Below are 21,633 nucleotides of genomic sequence, written 5' to 3'. Positions count from 1 at the left end.
TGTTTCATTATTTGCAAAAAGTACCTTAAGGAAGATAAGAGAACTTCATAGCAGTACCATTAACAATTTGCAGGAACTTTCAAGAAGATAGCGGTTAGTTACTCTTGGAAAAATCCAAGAATTGCAGGTTCAAAAGATTTCAGAAAAATTACGGGGTTTTCATGGAAGTTCCAATGATACCTGGAAAATTTAAATGTTTATTTTTTAACTAGTTCGTTTATTTACTAGGCATAGTCGTGTGTGACACTTTGCGGAGCCAAAAATCAGTATTGTTTGAATTTACATTTTAAACAGCAGTAATTCTAGGTAAGTATTGAGTACCAATTATTCGTGACGGGCCTCCAGGTTAATGGGTGACAATTTCGATTGAAAGGAGCTAGGTAGGAAACTGGTTTCTGAAGCCTCCTTCAGATACTACTCTCGGACGGTTGGCCAACTCCTGGCTGGGCAAGGGCAAGTAGCACAAAAACAGGAGGATAATAAGACTGGGTCACAATGGCTGGAAAATGTATGAAAAGGAGGGGATGGTCACATGAAACTCTAATACCAGACAAACAAAGCCGGCGCCGGTGGTGTAGTGGTAAGCGTGACTGCTTTCTAACACCCCGATGTGTCTGGGTTCAATCCCAGCTGAGGTAGGTGGGATTTTTCTGAGGCATAAAAATCTCTGGTCACGTCTTCCTTCGGAAGGGAAGTAAAGCCGTTGGTCCCGGCCCATGTGTGCTGAATGAGTGCGATATTCTACGCAGGTGTGGAAGCTGCCTTCCTGCACATTCGATTGCCGTCAATGGATGGCAATCGATGTCCGTCGGTGATTGGCACTAGATTGCGGAACAGAGACCGACGTTAAATAAAGGAAAAGAAAGATCAGACAAACAAAGGAATTCGTAGATCGCCTGCATGAAGGGAAGATCATGGGCTCCCAATACATCTCTTACTTCACGGAAGGGTTGTCTACCTCGGGTCACTAGGGTATCCAACAGTCGTGCTCTGGAGGCGTCATTACCCGGACAATGCCAAACTGCCTGAGCGATGTCATCATAACCGGTTCTGCACCTACATATTTTGCTGTTAACGAGGTTTATTCTGTAGATATGTGCGTCTAGCGAGTCTTGGTTGGACATGAGTCTTGACATCACGCCAATGAAGCCCCGACATACATCCAGACCTTTGAACCACGCTCTCGAAGAAACATTTGTAATAATGGAATGTAATCACCGCACAAGAGAATTAATTGTCCAATCGTTTTGCCAACTTAAAAGAGAACTCTGACGTACTAATGGTAAAAATTCATCATGTGAAATTCTTTTATCATAAATTTCGCCTTGTTGTGCGCCCACCTTTGCGCGAGAAAGTCTGCCTGCTCATTGCCTAAGATTGAGCAATGTGAGGGGACCCATACAAAGCAAACTGCTCCGTTACCTTTGAAAGGAAATAAGATGAGTGCCTACCTTGTTTCATCGACCGAATAGCCTCAATCGAACTGAGTCTATCCGATAAGATGAAGTAACGGTCAACTAGGATATTTTCTACAGCGTTTTTTTCTGTGATGCAATTTGATGTGGGACACCCTTTATTTAACATATGGACTAGATTAAAGGTTTCTGCCTTCGTTAAAGTTGTTCAGATGCACAAGATCTATCTTAAGGTAAAGAGTTTAGCTCAGAATTCACTTACCAGGTGGCACTCGGGTTACATTAATTTTGAATTGTTTGCCCCAATATAACATTTTGACTGGATAGAAGGCTCCTGTTTTCGGTAAAGTTTTTCAGAAATTCGATGGTAAACAGTTTAGCTCAAAATTTACTCATCAGTTCGTACTATTGCTTCACGTTTTTTCGAGTTATTTTTTGGTTTTACTTGACAGCTTACCTAGAAACCTTCTAGCTTTAAGCCAAATTTGTAAATCATCATTTAAAACAATTATACGGTATTGCTATAAACTATTGTTCAGGTGAAGTTGCTGACAAAGACGATCGCTAATCGCATTCGGTTGGGATCCAGTATCCAACAAGACACGGGAGATGTGCTCTGGACCGTACGCATCTACTACCAGCAAGACTACGGTGGTTAGGAGAACACTGGTTGATTGAGCCACTGCCATCGAAGACGGGGGTTCGTTGACTGGAACAGCGGAAACAGCGGCAAGCATAGTGGAAGAACCTGGATTGGTAGGTCCAGATACTGCATTCTCATCGGTGGTTGGCAAGTTGAGCTCGTATGGCCCCGGATGGATCATCGAATGATGTCGCTTCGAGCAATGCTTGCAAGAATACTTCGAGCGACAGTTACGGGCAAAGTGATCACTACGAAAGCAGTTGCTGCAAAGTTTCTTGTCCGTAACCACCTTCATGCGACCTTTCGAGTCGAGACCGTTGAAAACGGAGCAATCGAAAATGGAATGCTTCTGCCTCTCGCAAGGAGGGCACATCGGGAACGATTTTGCTGGAATTTCAGTTGCTGCATTTGTGCTGAATCGAGGCTGGTTTGATTTCTTCGGAGCTGAAGGATGATTAACGGACTTGGGATTAACAATCGTCTCAAGTAGGCGCGCTCGCTTCTGCAAAAACTCGACCATTTTGGAGTACGTAGGGTGTTCCTCCGTTGCGATCGATTCTTCCCATTCGGTAAGCGAAGAGTCGTCCAACTTGTCCTCCAGCAGCTCGATGAGGATTGAACTGAACTGCTCGATTGGCTCACCGAGTTGTTCCAAAACCTTGGTGTGGCGCTGAAAGTAGTCCATAATTCGATGAAGCGCTTCCACGGTGTTGCTCTGGATCTTCGGGTACTTGAGCAGGGCTCGGATGTGTTTTTTTTTCGGAGAATGGCCTTGTTCGAGTAACGATTGATTAACGTCTCCCACACAACAGCGTAATTATTCGCCGTCATCGTTATCGACTGGATCAAGTTGGCTGCCTCTCCCTTCAGGGCAGCCCAGAGGTAATGAAACTTCTGCACCTGCGATATCTCCGTGGACGAATGAATCATCGACAGAAACGTATCGTGAAATGTCAGCCAGTTATTGAAATCGCCATCGAACTCTTGCAGCGATTATATTGGCGAAGGTGGTTGGAGCAGCAGGTGCGGTAGAGAGTCCAGCAACAGCAGGAATGGTCGTAGAGTTTTGAATACGTCCCACACCTTCTCCAGACGCTCCAATCGATGGGAAACTTCTTGTTGATGCTGCTCGGGAACGTAGTCGGTGAGCAACTGAGCCAATCGATTGATCCCTTCGATGGCAATCCTTCTTCTAGCCTCCTTCATATCGATCCGTTTTTCGGCAGACATATCGTAAACACGGCGCAAGCAGTAAGGCTGAAAAGACCCAAGAAACACCACGATGATGGACGTAGAGGTATTGGAGAGGTACTCATCTTGTACCTCTTAGAATGAGCCCTTTTGCTTTTTTCAAAGTCACGATCTGGGAACAATTTTTTTCCAATTGGTACGAGCTGATTTGGGCCACTCTAATGCGGGCACAATAGCGTCGAAGTGAGGTTACACTGACGACTTCACGCGGTCGGGAATGGGACCCCAGTATCCTGGTCACGGCACCAAATGATGGGCAACGGGTTGACTCACCGGGCAATTTTGTGGGATGGGCTTCGGGTTTACATGTACCTAAGAGAAGAGGTGACAATACGGGGGCGAAAATGAACCACTTTTCTGTCAAACGTGAACCAGCTCCTGATTGGCCGATTTCATGTGCGTAAGATAGAGATAAAGATAGATAAAGAAAGAGATAGATAAAGATAGAGATAGATAAAGACAGAGATAGATAAAGATAGAGATAGAAATAAAAGAGGAAGAAGCCAATTGTCACCTCTTCCTCTTAGATATGTACCGGGCCGGGTTTCTCTTCCCCTTTCTTCCTTACAGGTGATGTAAAAGCGATTAACTTTCACGGGCAGCGGCAGCGGCAGCAGCAGAATATTCAGGCGAGACGACGATCAGCATGGGCTCCTCCGATTACAGCCGGTAGGTGTCCTCCAATAGGGGAGGCTCACTTGCCTTTCTTCCAAACAGCAACGGAATCACACACGACTGGAAACTAACGCGCGAGGGGTAAACATCGGAGAAAAACTCGGGAAAAACGCACTGTTCCGGAAAAGCAAAGAAAAACAACTTTCACTTTCTTCTTCTTCTTCTTCTTTCTTTTATTTAAGGTTCAATTTACTTTGTTGCATTTTTTAAAATTTCAAGAGCAGTGTTTTTCGACGCATTTTTTTAGATTGCTAAAAGCTCGCGTCATTTTGTGTAAAAAATCAAAAAGAATCGAATAGTGCGAGCTTTTTGCAATCTGAAATATTGCGTCGGAAAAAACTGCTTTTGAAATTTTCCAAAAAGCATCAAAGTAAATTGAACCTTAACGTCGGTCTCTGTTCCGCAATCTAGTGCCAATCACCGACGGACATCGATTGCCATCCATTGACGGCAATCGAATGTGCAGGAAGGCAGCTTCCACACCTGCGTAGGATATCGCACCCATTCAACACATATGGGCCGGGACCAACGGCTTTACTTCCCATCCGAAGGAAGACGTGACCAGAGATTTTTATGCCTCAGAAAAATCCCACCGACCTCGGCTGGGATTGAACCCAGACCCATCGGGGTGTTAGAAAGCAGTCACGCTTACCACTACACCACCGGCGCCGACCACTTTCACTTTCAATTGCTTCCTACGTTGTGTATTGATACATAATGGAAAAAGATTGATGCAGAACAAAGGCAAAAAGGTAAACAACACAAAATCCAATTAGATTGCTGTATGGAACCAGCGGAAAACGGAACAGTAAAATATTTCATGGGTTTAAACCTATCATAATAATCTGCGGGAATGTCGGAAATTATCCTTAATGCAAAGTTGATTAAATTGATAGTTGAAAATTGGAGATATTCCGAAAATTTCTTGGAAAATAAGGCAACTCCATGTTAGGAACGGAAACTTCAGACAAGTCGAGTGAAGTTCAGGGTAGTTTAAAGATTTTAAGGGAACTTCCATGAGCTTCTAGGACGTTTCGAAAACTTTATGAAAATGGTGAAAACTGAAGCATAGATCAATGAGCTTCAAGGCAGTTCAATTTTCAATTTTCAATTTAAGAAAAATTGATGGAACTTTCGAAAAGTTCTGAAAAAATCAGGGAAGTTTAGAGAACTTGGTTGATGTTGAAAGATCCTAAGGGCTTCAGGCAAGTCTAGAATATCGGGAATGGTTAAAGAGCTTCAATATTTAACAATTTTGATACAGATTTTAATTTTCAATAAAATGTACTAATTACAGTTTAATCAACGTCAAAGTTTCTATCACAGGGCCTCGTTTGAGTTTTGAATCGTATAATATTGTGCGCTTAATCAAAGATGGTGCATCTTTATATCCCCTCAAGAAGGCCAAGTTCGAAGACCGCCAAGTTTAAACATCGTAGTGTTTTGATCAACCGTTAACCTGATAAACCAATACAAAATTAGTAGGTATTTTGAAGATTTAGGTGAGCTGATTGATTACAAGGTTTACCCGTACCCTAGTTTTAATTACACACAATTCTATATAGAGCTGGAATAAGGGCGTATCAGCTTTTGTAAACAATGTCTTCTCTCGATGATTTCTTGGAAGCCATGGCTCTCCATTTTTTTAACTAGTTCATTTATTTGGAAGGCTCAATCGCGTTAGCTTTACGGAGCCGATAGTTAATTTTTCTTTGTTTGTAACAAAATTCACTTAATTCCATGTCCAGTAGGAGTTGGGCCGAATACTCGCGGCTTACTTGAGGTTAGAGAGGTGTCGAAGGATAGGATCAGGGGAGGAGCTTGGGGTAAGGATTCGTTGTCTCATCAGACAAAAGACAAAGGAATTAAATTCTTATACTAGACATTTGAAGAAACACATAAACCGACTGCATATAGCAGATATCGCGAGTTCCCAACACGTCTCTGATAGGAACATAGGGTTGGCTTCCTTGGGCATCAAGGGTATTCAAAAGTCGCTCTCTGGCGGCGTCATTATCCGTACATTGCCAAACTGCGTGATCGATGTCATCGTAACCATTTCCACACCGACAGATGTTGCTGTCCACGAGGTTTATTCTATTGAGATGCGCATCTAGCGAATAGTGGTTGGACATAAGTCTACTCATCACGCGAATGAAGTCACGACTAAAGTCCAAGCCTTTAAACCACGCTCTCGAAGAAACATTGAATGTAACCACCGTCCAAGATTTCCATTGTCCCAATCGGTTTGCCAACTCGAAAGGATACTCTGACGCAGAGCTGCCAGGTGGTTTTATAAAGAAAATCTGTATCCACTCTATTAAAAAATCTGTATTTTCTGTATTGACGATTTTTTTCTTAATTAATCATGTTTTGTTGTTTTACAAATACAGTGCATACAAAATAACCATAAAAAGTGCTTAACCACCTATTCGGGCTATCGTACTAACCATACGGGATATAATTGCGCCATTTGTGATATCGTCCGTACTTATTTATAAGAGTGATATGAAGCCGTTTGATAATGTATGGAGATTTTAGTTTCTATTCGTTATCTTCCTGATAAGCAGTTTTAAATGCAAAAAAGTGCTCGAGTTCATTACTATTTGACATTTTTAATATAGATGAATACAATTAATTACATCATTTGTGTGGTAGTTACACCGAAAAGTCGAGAGATGTCGCCCCGCCAGTGCTGGTAAAATCATTTTTACAGTATGAAGAATATCAGAAAATCCGCAATTTCTTACGAAATACATTTTCAATGCAAGTAAAATGTTTACGAGTACTTGTATTTGTACCATTTTAATGTGCTCGGGCACTTTTCTTGTATTTAACATACATGCTTATATTGGAAATATTCAATTAATACTGTAAATCCCCATACAATCTCAAATCGTTTACTACCAGCTCCATACCCAAGTAGCATTTCTTGTTTTATTGCACTCTAAAGGGTGATACGGTCAAAATTTGGTCAAGGGAAAACGCGTCTAAATCGGTGAAATCGTTTATTTAAAAAATCAAATTAAATTTCTTTTTCAAGTTCAATTAGTATAAAATTCAGGAAAAATATTCAGTTAGGCTTCCGCTTTTCCAAATCCGAATTGCCGGGCCTTACGATTGACCCCTGCCATCAGATTTTGTACAGCCACCTTGTCCACCTTCTTCGCCGCAGAAAGCCAGTTTCCCTTGAACTGCTGCTCGCCCTTAGCAGTTTTTTTGGTCTTCTTTAGGTTCCGCTTGACAATAGCCCAGTATTTCTCAATTGGGCGGAGCTCTGGCGTGTTGGGAGGGTTCTTGTCCTTGGGAACCACCTGCACGTTGTTGGCGGCGTACCACTCCATGGCCTTTTTACCGTAATGGCAAGATGCCAAATCCGGCCAAAACAGTACGGAACAACCGTGTTTCTTCAGGAAAGGCAGCAGACGTTTATTCAAACACTCTTTCACGTAAATTTCTTGGTTGACAGTCCCGGAAGCTATGAAAATGCTGCTTTTCAAGCCACAGGTACAGATGGCTTGCCAAACCAGATATTTCTTTGCGAACTTTGACAGTTTCATGTGCTCGAAAACATCTGCTACCTTTCCCCTTCCTTTTGCCGTATAAAACTCCTGTCCCGGAAGCTGCTTGTAGTCGGCTTTGACGTAGGTTTCGTCGTCCATTACCACGCAGTCAAACTTCGTCAGCATCGTCGTGTACAGCCTCCGGGATCGCGCTTTGGCCGTCGTATTTTGTTTATCATCGCGATTTGGAGTCACTACCTTCTTGTAAGTCGATAGTCCGGCTCGTTTTTTGGCTCGATGCACGGTTGTAGACGATACACCCAGCTTATTTGCGGCATCTCGGAGAGAGAGGTTAGGGTTTCGCTTGAAACTACCGGCAACTCTCTTTGTCGTCTCAGCGGCTTCCGGTTTTCGATTTCCCCCCGATCCAGACTTCCTGGCTGTCGACAAACGTTCCCCAAACACTTTAATTACATTTGTAACGGTTGATTTGGCAACTTTTAGCGATTTTGCCAACTTTGCGTGCGAGTAGCTCGGATTTTCGCGATGCGCGAGCAAAATTTTGATACGCTGCTCTTCTTGCTTGGACGGCATTTTGACAACTGAAGAGTGAATTCCAAAATCAAAATAGGAGCAACATTCTACACACACACACCTTCAAAATGAGGGGTGTTCAGGTTTTTTAAATGCAAAATTGAAAGAAATACGTCAAGTTGATATTGACCAAATTTTGACCGTATCACCCTTTATTAGTGGTTATTGAGATCAATTTCATAAAACCGCCAATAAAATTAATAGCTCCAGCACAACCTTTTGATAACCGCTATAAGATCGTCATACAGCTTAGTGGACCACTCTTGATAAGGTTTATAAAGCATGTTTGAGAATCACAATAAAGCTGTCTTAAAACCTTTTGTCAGGAAGCCTAATACTCTACAAAAGGTTCTTAAAGCCTCTATAAGAGTAATATTGTATCCAAGCAGTTTTATTACGCTTTGGTGAAAATCAGTTATAAAGCCAATTTAATTTTTATTGGCTTCAAAGCAACCGCCATAAATTAGCTTTTTGTTGTTCTGTTCTGCTGAAACTTTTTTTCCAAATGGAAATCTTTAGCGGTAAAAATATGTTTGAGTGTTGGTGTCAAGATCACCATGCCATCAATTTTGTTTCATGGCGACATTAGTGAAAATTTTAAAGAAAATATATGACTTTTTAGAAGTTCCAAAACATATGCGCTTGAAATGTTATCGTGTATATTGAGATAATATGAGCGTTAAATAAATGCGCCTCCAAAATAATTCAAGTTAACAAAAAAGATTGTTTCAGAAATCAAATGAATTTGATGGAATTACCTTAATTTTACAGAAAATTGATCTCAATACATAAATTCATACCAATGCAAACTGAAAATCATTTCAGATCTCTTATTTAGCCATTATTTTATTGAAATTTCTTGGATTTTATTCCAAGGCTAATGGCATTTTCATAATGACAATATGGCGACAGAGGACAGCAGGCAAGAAAAACACCAAGCGCAATTTCTTAAAATGTCTAATGCTTACATTGGACACTGGGTCAGGAATGCAACCTAGCGGATCAAAATTAATAACTCCGAAACGAAGCATTTCCGCGACTTGGTGTCTTCGGCAAAATTTCTCGTCATAATAAGGACCATCTATTGACATAAACAAATAGTTCAAAACTCTTCCGCAAAGATGGTGCCACAATCTAACTTCTTTCTCTGACGTTTTGGAGACTTGATGTTTTGGGCAAAGTTGTTTACCTTGACAAAATAAACAGCTATTTCAAAGACGTTAAATTTCCACTGTCTACTGGTTCCAAGTTATATGGAGTTAAAGAAAAAAATGTCGAAAATATGGTTTTTTTCTGTTTCGGTTTTTTTGCTTACAGCTTTATAATGTTTTATTATTCTCTTATGCAAATACATTAAATAAATAGCTTTTGTGAAGAAACATACTGGATTAAGCTTCAAATTTCAAAGATATTGTTGAAAAAACGAGAAAAAAAAACACAATTTTTGAACATTAATATCTCCCAAAGCACAAAAAATCGCAACTTTCTCTTTCGTTGATAACTTATTCACAGAACCGTTTCTTGATGTGTTTGTCGTATTGGATGCTAGATAAAAGCTTCTTTTATCGATTTATGTGCTGAAAATACCTGGGAATTTCTTTACATGACCGTGGGGATGCAAAGAGAAAGTTGACGAAGCGAATCTGTCAATATTACTTAGAACCTAATGCAATGTTCAGCTTGAATTCATTTTTTTTATTTGAGGGCATATGTATATTCCTGTTCTACGGGTGCAACCGATGAATTTTACAAACATTTAGAAAAGTTTTGAATGGTACATTAACCTTTATGAAAAGTTATGCGTGATTTCAACCTTTTTGCCCTAGGACTGTCACCATTTCGACCAAGATTCGACCGTGTCACCCCATGTATATGCGAGCGAGACGTATACACGAAATGTTTTCATGCTCATGCTAACAATTTTGTTGATTTTCTTTGCGCTCCGCTTGGAAGTACCGGAAAGTTTTGATTCTTTTCTATGTTGTAAAAATAAACCACCTATTTACATTTCTGACAAGTCGCAACTGAATGCTTATAATTGTTTTAAAATAACTGTTTCATGGCCAACTAGTTTTATTGCGCTTATTTATAAAGCAACGAAAGGATTAATTTTTTGGTTTTATAAGGGCAATTTATATTACTTTTTTGTATACTTCAAAGCAATCATAAAACCTTTCATAAGTGAAAATAGCATAAGCATCAGTTGGTTTTTTAATTAGCTTTATAGGGGTTTTGTAGATAGCTATAAGAATGTTTCATGACTTGCATTGTATATGACCTTCATAAAGCTGTAGGTAATGGTTGCAGCTGCAATAAAACCTTTATAAATTTGGAATATAGCCAAGCAGCTCTAGATTTGTTACTTGGGTATGCATCCGAAAGCGGTTGGTCCTCTGGTTGTGAATGCTGTCAAAAACACCATAACATTCATTTTATAAAAATCTGTATAAATCTGTATTGTAATTTAAAAATCTGTGATAAATCTGTATTCTGTATCGGGTCTGTATTAAGATTAAAAAATCTGTATAATACAGATAAATCTGTATAAATGGCAGCGCTGCTCTGACGCACTAAATGGTAAAATTCATCGTGTGAAATTTGCCTGTCATAAAATTCGCCTTCCTGCGCGCTCACCTTTGCGAGAGAGTCCGCCTTCTCATTTCCTGGGATTGAGCAATGTGAGGACCCATACAAAGGTAATCATATATGATCTTTAGACCAGCACACTCATTTGCTCCTTTACCTTTGAAAGTAAATAAGATGAGTGCCTACCTTGTTTCATCGACCGAATATCCACGATCGAACTGAGACTATCCGAGAAGATAAAGTAATGGTCTGCAGGCATGTTGGAAATCATCCCCAATGCGAAGTTGATTGCTGTCAGCTCAGCAACAAAAACGAAACAAGGTTCCTGGAGTGTGGCAAATTGACATCACTATCGAGTAGAGGAAGACTTCTCCTACCCGATGGATATGTTGGTTTGTGCTCAAGGCGTGCCTTGAATTCCGAGAAATCAACGAGAGAAGTCATTGTTTACAAAGGCTGTTACGCCCTAATTCCAGGTCAATCTAGAATTATGGGAGCTTCTTGAAGGGAGCATATGGATTAGTGATGTGTGGGCATGCATTTATTAAAAATAAGTATATAACCAGCTCTAAATTTACTACGACAGTAGTGTAGAAGTTAGTAACTTAATCATTGAGAGAAACAACATAAACATCATCAGTTCTGTTGGGCAAACTAGCTCATGTAAAATGAAATCCTATTCCCTCAATAATTTCATAAAGTAGGCGCTTCTGGAGGGGGGAGTCACCTCTCTCATCGCCTCTTGGCCACGCCTAATCTTAAATTATGAGTTGAACTCAAGATAAGCGACGCAACATCAGCAAAGTAGTGTAAGTCAACATTATCCAAAATGGTAAGAATCTCCAAATAATTGTGATACACGTTCCCCGGAACTGCTGTATCAATAAGAAACATAAACTTTCTTCGCATACTTGATCGCCCCCTCCTCTAATTGTGCGGCTCGCCTCTTGACAGTGTATTTAATACTGTGCCGCTGGAACTTTCGCCGAAGAGTTTTCGCACTGTCACTGACAGTTTACCTCTCAACGAACGAACTTGTGAAATTGCCATGGAAGGGGCCACTCGGGCCGAGCAAATGAAACAAAGTTTTTCTTATTGAGGAGCTCTTCAAACATCGTTCAGCACTGTGGGTCGGTCAAAACCAGAAGAACGGCCCATTCATTGCCATTGGATGGGCGAAACTTTCTGCTCTTGCACCAACACGGCTAATGGGTTTGTCTAACCGTCGAGTGTCCATCACATGGAGGGACAGCGAAAGATAGAGAGAGAGTACAGAGAGGTATCGTTGTTTGAGGATGGAGTCTTAGCCAGTATTCTTTTTTTTTCCTGGATTCCTTGAAAATAAAGGTACCATTTGCCGTCAATATTCTTACGACCAAATATCAGGCAGCTAGGAATTGAGTAAAAAGGATAACCAGCTTAAACTCCATCCGCAAACAACGGTACCTCTCTGTATATTTTTTGCCTCGCCATCATTATAATGAAGTGTAGTAGGTCGTACCAGGTTGGATCTGGAGTCAGCAACGTTCCCAGCGGAGTTTGATAGATTAAATCTGTTTTCTCATTTTGTTTGAAGATTTAATGTAATGGCTTGGCTGATTTAATGTTCGTTCTCTAAATTGTTTGGCTCGGAAATTAATCACTCTTCGGGAGGTGCTTTTGCGCTGGCTGGGCGGCATACCTTGAAATTTACGATGCGGTTTAAATTGAAAAATGGCTGTTAATACATATAGAATAAATCTACCTGATCCGATCTCGATGAGGCGATGAATTGAACTTGAACTTAAATCGAATAGCAGAAATTTGTGCAAAATCAACACTAATTATAGTACAATCTTATCAAACCTTATTAGATATCCAGGAAAACCAAGCAGGCCTATCGCCCACTAAATATCCCCTCTCGATTAACGAATTAGTACACTATACTGATTCTACACACCCGTCTCATGTGCTAGCTGCCCCCGAGGGTGTAATATTACAAATCCCCCGACCCTTGAGCAACAGTGACACTCGCATCTGCTGTTCTGAGATGAGCAATTCTAATTTCCCATTCTCCCTGAATCCCGATGCTCACGCGTGGACTTCCTCCCGGGTGGAGCGCTGCAATATCTCCGGCATCGCATCGCCATTTGTTGCCCTTCGGCCATTCCGTGCTGCTACGTGTCCTAATCTATCCTGGGAGTCCTCGCCTCTGCTGGTGCCGTATGTATTTCACTCGGCTATCCTGGAACGTGATCCAGGTCAACCGTCTGTCTGTTTACAGCGACGTCAACGACGACGGCGACGTGAGATCTTCTTTCAACCGCTGCGCACAATTTTCAGGATGAATTTTTCCCATTTCCCATTCCCGCGGGACGCCCTATGATGAAGCTGCGTTTCGTTATAATTTTTGTTTTCTCTGCTGCACTATTCCTAAGATTCTTGCTGCCGCTGTTGAGAAGGACGACGACGACGGACATACAGCCATTTTGCATGCAAATTGATTCACTCTAACGGAATCGTGCTTTGCTTACGGTTTAGGGGGGTGGCGCAGTATTTTTCACGCAGAGGGGAGTTTTCTCGCGGTAATTCTGAAGGATGAGCAAGCGAGCGAGCAATCGTTCGTTAAACCGTTTCGTTGACTGCTTTGATGATGGTTCGACGAGAAGTGCATTTCAATACTCTAGCTGGTCGTGGAAGAATGGCTGGCTGTGTCTGTGTGGGAATTCATCAACCGGCAAAATGGGATCTTAAAGGTTGCTGATCGATTTTTTCAATTGAATCGATGGGAAGGATGATAGAAAACATTTACTCTGACATGCTTTCATCAATCATTCAGGATATGTTGACTAAGCCGAGGAGTGCACGAATTTCATCGCAAATTTACGTACCACGTTGAGCATCTTTAACGTCAGAAAACAACCTTATTTCAATTCGAAATATTTTGAGTATAAATCAATTTTTTTGACGTAGGACTACATCTTTGATTTCTATATGGGGGTACACTTTGTGAAAACCGAAAATGGGACATGTAACAAATTAAGAAAGATTTTGAACGTTAATAACTCAGCTGCCCCTGGTCCAATTTCAATAATTTTACCACCAATCGATCAGAAATATGACTACGCATCTATAACAATGCTTCCGAATGTTGATTTTCAACAAGAAACTTTTGAAAAACTGGTAAATGGCCAGCATTGTCCAAAAGCGTCGAATTAACTAACAAATCCACCAATTACCTACATGCCTATGCTGATTCCCCAGCACAGTCGTCAGAGAGTAGTAAGTAGACGAAACAAGTCGAAGTGGCATTCGCCTCCGATCCTCGGGCACGTGCGAATAGGGAGGATGGAATAGCGTAATATTTTGCACACTCATCGCCATATTCAGAACCAAACGCAAATTCTTCGAGATAACCACCATCCATCGTCTGGCTCGCCGTGGCGGTGTCTGTCGCATCTCCCGTCTGATTTACGAGGTGTGCTGAAGGTGTTCCTGAAAAATGAGACCCGTGATGCTGTCACCTACACTAAACACGCCAAGCGTAAGCGGCCATGGATGTCATCTACGTTTTGAAGTGACAGAGACGCACTCTGTTTGGTTTCGTAGGTTAAATCATCACCAACCTTGGCAACAAAACGGCTCTTTTCAGGGCCACCAAGCTTATTACAGTAAAGAGCAGGAATAGAATTCATCTGCCTGTTTGTCAATATTCAGAACCAACGATCACACAAAATGCTCATGTAATCAAACTGGAAGCAGAGGTACAAATTATTTTGATCAACCTTGATCAACTTTGAATCGCCACAGCCGGATATTTTCGATGGAAGAAGCAACAATCTAGCATCTAATTCAACGAAGGCGGCAGGAAACATTTGTGACGAGTTATTTACGAAAGAGAGTGTCGATGAAGAGAATCGATCAATGTAGATAGGACCTATTGAAAAGTGGCGCGAGATTTGTTTTCCGTACTGAGCTCCAATGCTACCGACGCCAGAGAGGCAGTTCCCACACCTGGACCCTACCAATCGACCCATCAACTCAACCGGGGACCAACGGCTTTACTTCCCGAAGGAAGGCGTGATCAGAGTTGTTATGCCTTAGAACATGCCGGTGGCGCCGAGTGAGATGGGACCCAGGCCTGCTTGGGTGAGAGGTAATCACGCTAACCACCGGCGGTTATATCGCGGCGAATGAGATCGACCCAAATTTGAGTTTAGTTATCTCAGAAATAAGAAATAAAGTGCAGGAACTCAGCGATGAGTAAATTTGCCTCATGTTTTCCCACATTTTCCAGGATTTTCCAGGGAAAAATTCCAGAATTTGAGAAAAGAAAAGCTTGGATTCACTACTCCGAGACAATAAAATTTTAACCAATTTCCTCATTTTCTGGCAGATTTTTTAGGTTTTCCACAGGAAACCACAAATTTATTCATCGCTGAGTTCCTGCACTTTTGGCGATTATGAGTGAACTAAACTCAAATTTGGGTCGTTCTCATTCGCCGTGTACGCAAAAGGAAAAGAGCCAGTGTCGCTACTTGATAGCAAACTACTCATAATGAGAGGAGTCTTCCCAAGTAACATTTTAAGTTTTATGAAATACTACAAAGCAACTATAAAACAACATTCGTATAACCCTGGTCAAGGCTATTTGGTCATTAATGCATCCACCATAACCTCATTAAGACTAGAATATGTCTAGTTGGCCCACCCTGGAGAAGGTTCTGAAGGGTGTATTCTCGAAGCTCTTCAAGATTGATTTACTGCATAAGGTTGTATGACGAACGCATTGAGAACCATTTGATAGCTACAATAAAAGCTATTTAGCAACAATAAAAACCCTTTCCGAGCCGTTTCCTCTAGCCGCATGCTGAATCCACTAAGAAAGCATCAATCTAGATAGAAAAGGATTTATGAATCCGATCATATAAAAATAATTAAAATAGAAATGATTGTATAAAAATCTTGTTGAATATACTAATTTATTACAATAGTTCTCACTAGTTTTAAGTGCCATATTAAATTTTATGTGAAATGTACGTGAAAACATAGAAAAAATTAAGTCCACCCTCGTAAAACGTCGATTTGACCAATTATTTAACATTGTAAAAAAAAAATATATTCTTCAGATCGAGCTTGACCGAGATTTTTTTTTATTACTTTCGCATTTAAATGTTTGCTCATTGCTAAATTTACCAAAATACAGTTATATCTAAGGAAATATTGATTGAAAATCGCAGATTGTAAAACACAAGCAAACTAATTGTAACATGGCGGTGGCATAAAAGTTGATTTTCATGGGTCATTTGTGAAAAAGTTGTTTTGCTTTCAAGAATTCCTTAACAAATTAATAAGGTTTTAAAATAGCTTTTATGAAGAAAACTTGCAGGCTGAATTGTATTTATCTAAAGCCATTTTGCTTGATCCTAACCCGTTCAGATTTATGGCAGCTTTTATGGAGGCAAAGTTGCCTGCAAAAAGTTAAACGTCAAAGTTTGTTTATCTTTCGATAGTTGCGCTGTGAGATCCAGGATTCTTCCAGGCGGTTTTCTCCCGATGGATTGGGAGCAGTTACTCAGATTATTTGCGATACTAGTTTTACAACATTGCGCTTTTCGAACAGCTGGAAGCGCAATCGTTCCCGAAAAAGATCCCCTTCTTCCGGATGGTTACAGAAGTGCACCATCCAACGATGCAGAAATGTACGGTTGAATGAAATTTTCGAAGAGTCTTTCGCCGAATAAAATCGCTGCTTTGGATCGGAAACCAGCTGATCTGCGCTAACTAACAGTTTCAGTGGTTTGTTGTCGGTTGTTATTTCGATAGTCATCGCAAGATCTGGAGAAGGCTGGTATGTTTTTCAACTTAAGACAATGTTTTATGAGTTCGAGGGCCCCGCTCACTTTACTCTTCTCCGACAGATGGTCAGCCGTTAGTGGTATGCTGGTTCTTCTAAAGAAGTAAATTTATCTGAAATTGACTTGATTTTTTCATCGTACTTCGTATATCCTTCGAGATTTCCTTGTCATAAATTTGGCATTTATTAACTATGAGGAACCATCTTTTAAGCTCAATTTGTAAACAAAGTAATTGGGGAGTTAATGATGCTTTTTAAAAAGGCTAAAAAGCAACAATAAATGCTTTTTTCTCTAATGCAAAACCTAATTGTTTTATGGTTGCTTTTATAATGATAGAACACGTTTATAAAGTATTTTATCATGACATTAATAAACAATTGCTAATGACGTTTATGCTTGAATTACAGAACAGTTTTAAGGAGGGATTGATAACTTTTTTAAATTTATTTTTAAAACAAGGCAGTTTTTGACTTTATTGCCAGACTATAAAAGGTTTTTAAAACAGAAAAAAGTTAAATTTCTAAACAGGAATGTTTTACACTTTAAAATGCTACATTTAAACGAAATGGATTTTTTTTTTTTTATATCTTTATTAAGGAGACTTTCAGCCCTGGGCTGGTTCGTCTCCCAAACTAAATGGATTGTTCATTACCGTTATAAAACCATCATAAATCAGAGTGGATGCTAAATGGTTACTGAATTGTTACTTGGGTTTGTAGCTTTTATACCATTTGGTTGCACATCATCCTGCTTTAACCTGAACAGATATAAAAGAGCGCTGCTGTATGGCATTAGCTCATCCAATCCTACCAAGGTGGTCATTCATAAAACAGGCCTGATAGGACTAGGAACTGTAATTAATAATTATTGAAAATTCAAAGGAACTAAAGTTGAAAAGACGCATCTGTGTCACTTGATAAGTTATACATTTTAACCATACAAATTCAAGAAAAATAGATCATTTAAAGTAAAAAAAAAAAAATCATTAGCTCATTTTCGCTTCGGACGGCGTGGTGAACAGCAATAGCAGCAGTAGGAAGGTGGTGACTATTCCACTCCTTCCCACCTGACAAGCAACAATTGACTGGTCGTGGCAAAGGAGGAAAAGGTCTGGTAAAGGAGGCGCCAAGCGTCATCGCAAAGTTCTTCGAGATAACTGCCATCGGTCGTCTGGCTCGCCGTGGTGGTGTCAAACGTATCTCCGGTCTGATCTACGAGGTGTGCTGAAGGTGTTCCTGGAAAATGAGGTCCGTGATGCTGTCACCTACATTAAACACGCCAAGCGTAAGTGGCCATGAATGTCCTCTTCAATAAAACGGTCCTTTTCAGGGCCATCAAGCTTACATCAGTAAAGAGTTGGAATAGAATTTATCTGTGCTTGTTTGTCCATATTCAGAACCACAAGCCCCCAACGACCACACAAAATGCTCTCCAGAGTTGTAATCTTGTAACCAAACTTGGAAGCAGGGGTGCAAATGATTTTGATTGATTCTCTTAATCTACTTTCTCTTTGAAAAAAATTACTACATATTTGGTACGCCTACCATTCAAAAACGGAAAGAATTGAGATAATAGATAATTGATCAATTACAAGAACTAAATGCTCTTCACATTTATTCCGTCCGCTAGCGGTCCTACGTCAAGCTTCCGTTCGTGCCCCTAGGCACAGACCCTTCTACTTTTTTTTTCAAAATCCTTTAAAGCTTATCCAAACTTGAGGAGATTTCTGTTTGTTTTAGATGGATAGATTAAACAGTTATCGGGAACGTTAATAAACAAATCGTTTCTACTGATCAACAGAGAAAACCACCCCATAAAGTAATTCCAATCATTAGCATTTGTACACAACTTTTTAGGATTATGGTGATACGGAACAACAACACGGGATAGCAGTGGAAGATTTGTAGTGTGCCTACCGAAGAAGGAGTTCATGATGCAGCAGCTCGGAGAATCTGAAATAATCGCTACTAAACGTTTTCTTGCCCTGGAAAGACGGTCGGAAGCAAATCCAGATCTGAAAGCTCAGTACCAGGATTCACGAGTTCGAGTGGCTAGGCCATATGAAGCAGGTGGACATCAACGATTCAGATTTCCCGGTATACTTTCTCCCACACCACGCTGTTATTCAAGCCGGACAGCACCACCACAAAACTGCGTGTGGTGTTCGATGCGTCTTGCAAAACTTCCACGGGCGTTTCCATGAACGATTCCTGGTCCAGTCGTTCAAGACGATCTTTTGTTAATTCAGCTCCATTTCCGCCTCCATCGAATAGCACTTATTGCAGACGTCGAGAAGCTGTACCGAATGATGCTGGTGTACCTGTTGGATCAACGACTTCAATACATCTTGTGGCGAAACTCATCGAACGAGCCGATTCGTATCTACCACTTGACTACAGTCAAATACGGGACAGCGGGCGCACCTTACTAAGCTACCAAGTGTTTGCAACGTCTAGCAGAGCTTGAGTCCGACAAGTATCCCGTTGCAGCGAAGGCGATGAAGAATGACTTTTAGGTCGATGACTTGTTGACTGGAGGATTTAACTTAAGAAAGTGGAATTCCAACTCCAGCGCTCTTCTGGCTGAGTTACCAACTCATCTCGTAGATGATCAATGTACCTTGGACTTTGATACGTCGAACGTTCCTGTCAAAACATTAGGTCTGCTGTGGCATACGAGCTCTGATGGCTTCCTATTCCGGTCACCCGTCTGGAATGCTGATGCAGTTATTACCAAACGAGTTGTACTTGAGGACACGGCTCGATTATTCGATCATCTTGGCCTTGTGGGACCAGTCGTCATCATTGCGAAGATGTTCGTGCAAGATTTATGGAGACAGAAGTGTGACTGGGATGAATCGCTACCAGAAACAGAAAGAAATCTCTCCGATTTAGATTTGCTTTCGATTCCTTGGTGGGTGGCGTTCTGTACGGACCTTGCTTCAATTCAAATTCACGGCTTTTGCGATGCGTTCAAGAAAGCCTTCGGAGCATGTCTGTACCTCCGGAGTACCACATTCAGCGGATCAGTGGAAGTTCGTCTCATCACAGGTTGCACCTCTAGAGGATCTCAAGCGGAAGAAAAGGGAACAAACTGCACCACGACTGGAATTGTCAGGCGCGCTATTTCTCAGTCATCTGTACGAGAAGTTCGTCAGAAGTACCGGTATCCACCACACAACTCACTTTTGGACCGATTCTACGATCGTGATGTACTGGCTGTCATCCTTGCCATCTCGATGGCAAATGATCGTGGCAAATTGAGTGTCTGAAATCCAGCACATTACAAAAGGAAGTTCCTGGAAGCATGTAGCCGGTGCAGACATTATCTCGCGAGAAATGATTCCAACCCTAGTTACGGTATGAAAAGCTGTGGTTCGAAGGTCATCTGTGGCTTCACCACACATAAAAAAAGAAGAAGGGTCTGTGCCTAGGGGCACGAACGGAAGGTTGACGTAGGACCGCTAGTGGACGGAATAAATGTGAAGAGCATTTAGTTCTTTTAATTGATCAATTATCTATTTTCTCAATTCTTTCCGTTTTTGAATGGTAGCCCGAGCAAAGCTGGAGATCAAATTGAAATCAAAATTTGCTGTTACGATGTAAATTATTCTGAATACTCCAGTTGATCTCATTTTGGTTGACTTGACACAGCAAAAATGATAGCTAAATTTTACACTGTTAAATCAAATGGACAACTAATCCTGCTTTCAATGAAATCAATTTGATTGCTGATTTTGCATTCATAATTTTTAACTGAATATGGGCCTGGCGTAAATGGTTAGCATCCATGCTTCTCACGCTGAAAGACTTGAGCTCAAATCTTATCCCGAGCAAGTCACGAATTACCTAAAATGTATGAAACAAAATAAATAAACAATAATCGTTAGTTCAACGACAGATGAACTTAAATTAAATTTTAAACAAGACGTTAACAGCAGAATTTCATGTTAAGTTGCTTTCATTTAAAAAGTCTTGACTGCAAAATGAAAGCACAATATGATATTAGACTTCTGTCGCAAAAATTGAAATCAAAATTAGTTTTCATTATGATATGAACTTCAAACTTTAATATCGATTTGCTTTCATTTTGTTAACCGACTCGGGAGGCGTACCAAATATGTAGTATTTTTTTCAAAGAGAAAGTAGATTAAGAGAATCAATCAAAATCACTTGCACTCCTGCTTCCAAGTTTGGTTACAAGATTACAACTCTGTAGAGCATTTTGTGTGATCGTTGGGGGCTTGTGGTTCTGAATATGGACAAACAGGCACAGATAAATTCTATTCCAACTCTTTACTGATGTAAGCTTGATGGCCCTGAAAAGGGCCGTTTTATTGAAGAGGACATCCATGGCCACTTATGCTTGGCGTGTTTAGTGTAGGTGACAGCATCACGGACCTCATTTTCCAGGAACACCTTCAACACACCTCGTAGATCAGACCGGAGATACGTTTGACACCACCACGGCGAGCCAGACGACCGATGGCAGTTATCTCGAAGAACTTTGCGATGACGCTTGGCGCCTCCTTTACCAGACCTTTTCCTCCTTTGCCACGACCAGTCAATTGTTGCTTGTTATGTGTGAAGGAGTGGACTAGCTACCACCTTTCTACTGCTGCTATTGCTGTTCACCCGCCGTCCAAAGCGTAAATGAGCTAATGGATTTTTTTTGTTTTTTTACTTTAAATGATCTATATTTCTTAAATTTGTGTGGTTAACATGTATAACTTATCAAGTGACGCGTTCCTATCAGGCCTGTTTTATGAATGACCACCTTGGTTGGATTGGATGAGCTAATGCCATACAGCAGCGCTCTTTTATATCTGTTCAGGTTAAAGCAGAATGATGTGCAACCAAATGGTATAAAAGCTACAAAGATTCCTCCCATTATGAGTAGTTTGCTATCAAATAGCGACACTGGCTCTTTTCCTTTTGCGTACAAGGCGAATGAGAACGACACAACTTTGAGTTTAGTTCACTCATAATCGCCAAAAGTGCAGGAACTCAGCGATGAGTAAATTTGTCTCATGGTTCTGAAATTTGCCAGAAAATGAGGAAATTGACGAAAATAGACTGAGTGAATCCAATCTTTACTTTTGTCAAAAGCGGAACCCTGGAAAATCCTGG

This window comes from Ochlerotatus camptorhynchus, unplaced genomic scaffold, assembly GCF_037179485.1.
Source record: "Ochlerotatus camptorhynchus isolate MF236.1 unplaced genomic scaffold, CSIRO-AGI_Acam_v1.1 ptg000256l, whole genome shotgun sequence".
In the NCBI taxonomy this organism is placed as follows: Eukaryota; Metazoa; Arthropoda; class Insecta; order Diptera; family Culicidae; genus Ochlerotatus; species Ochlerotatus camptorhynchus.
This window is presented reverse-complemented; position numbering follows the sequence as displayed.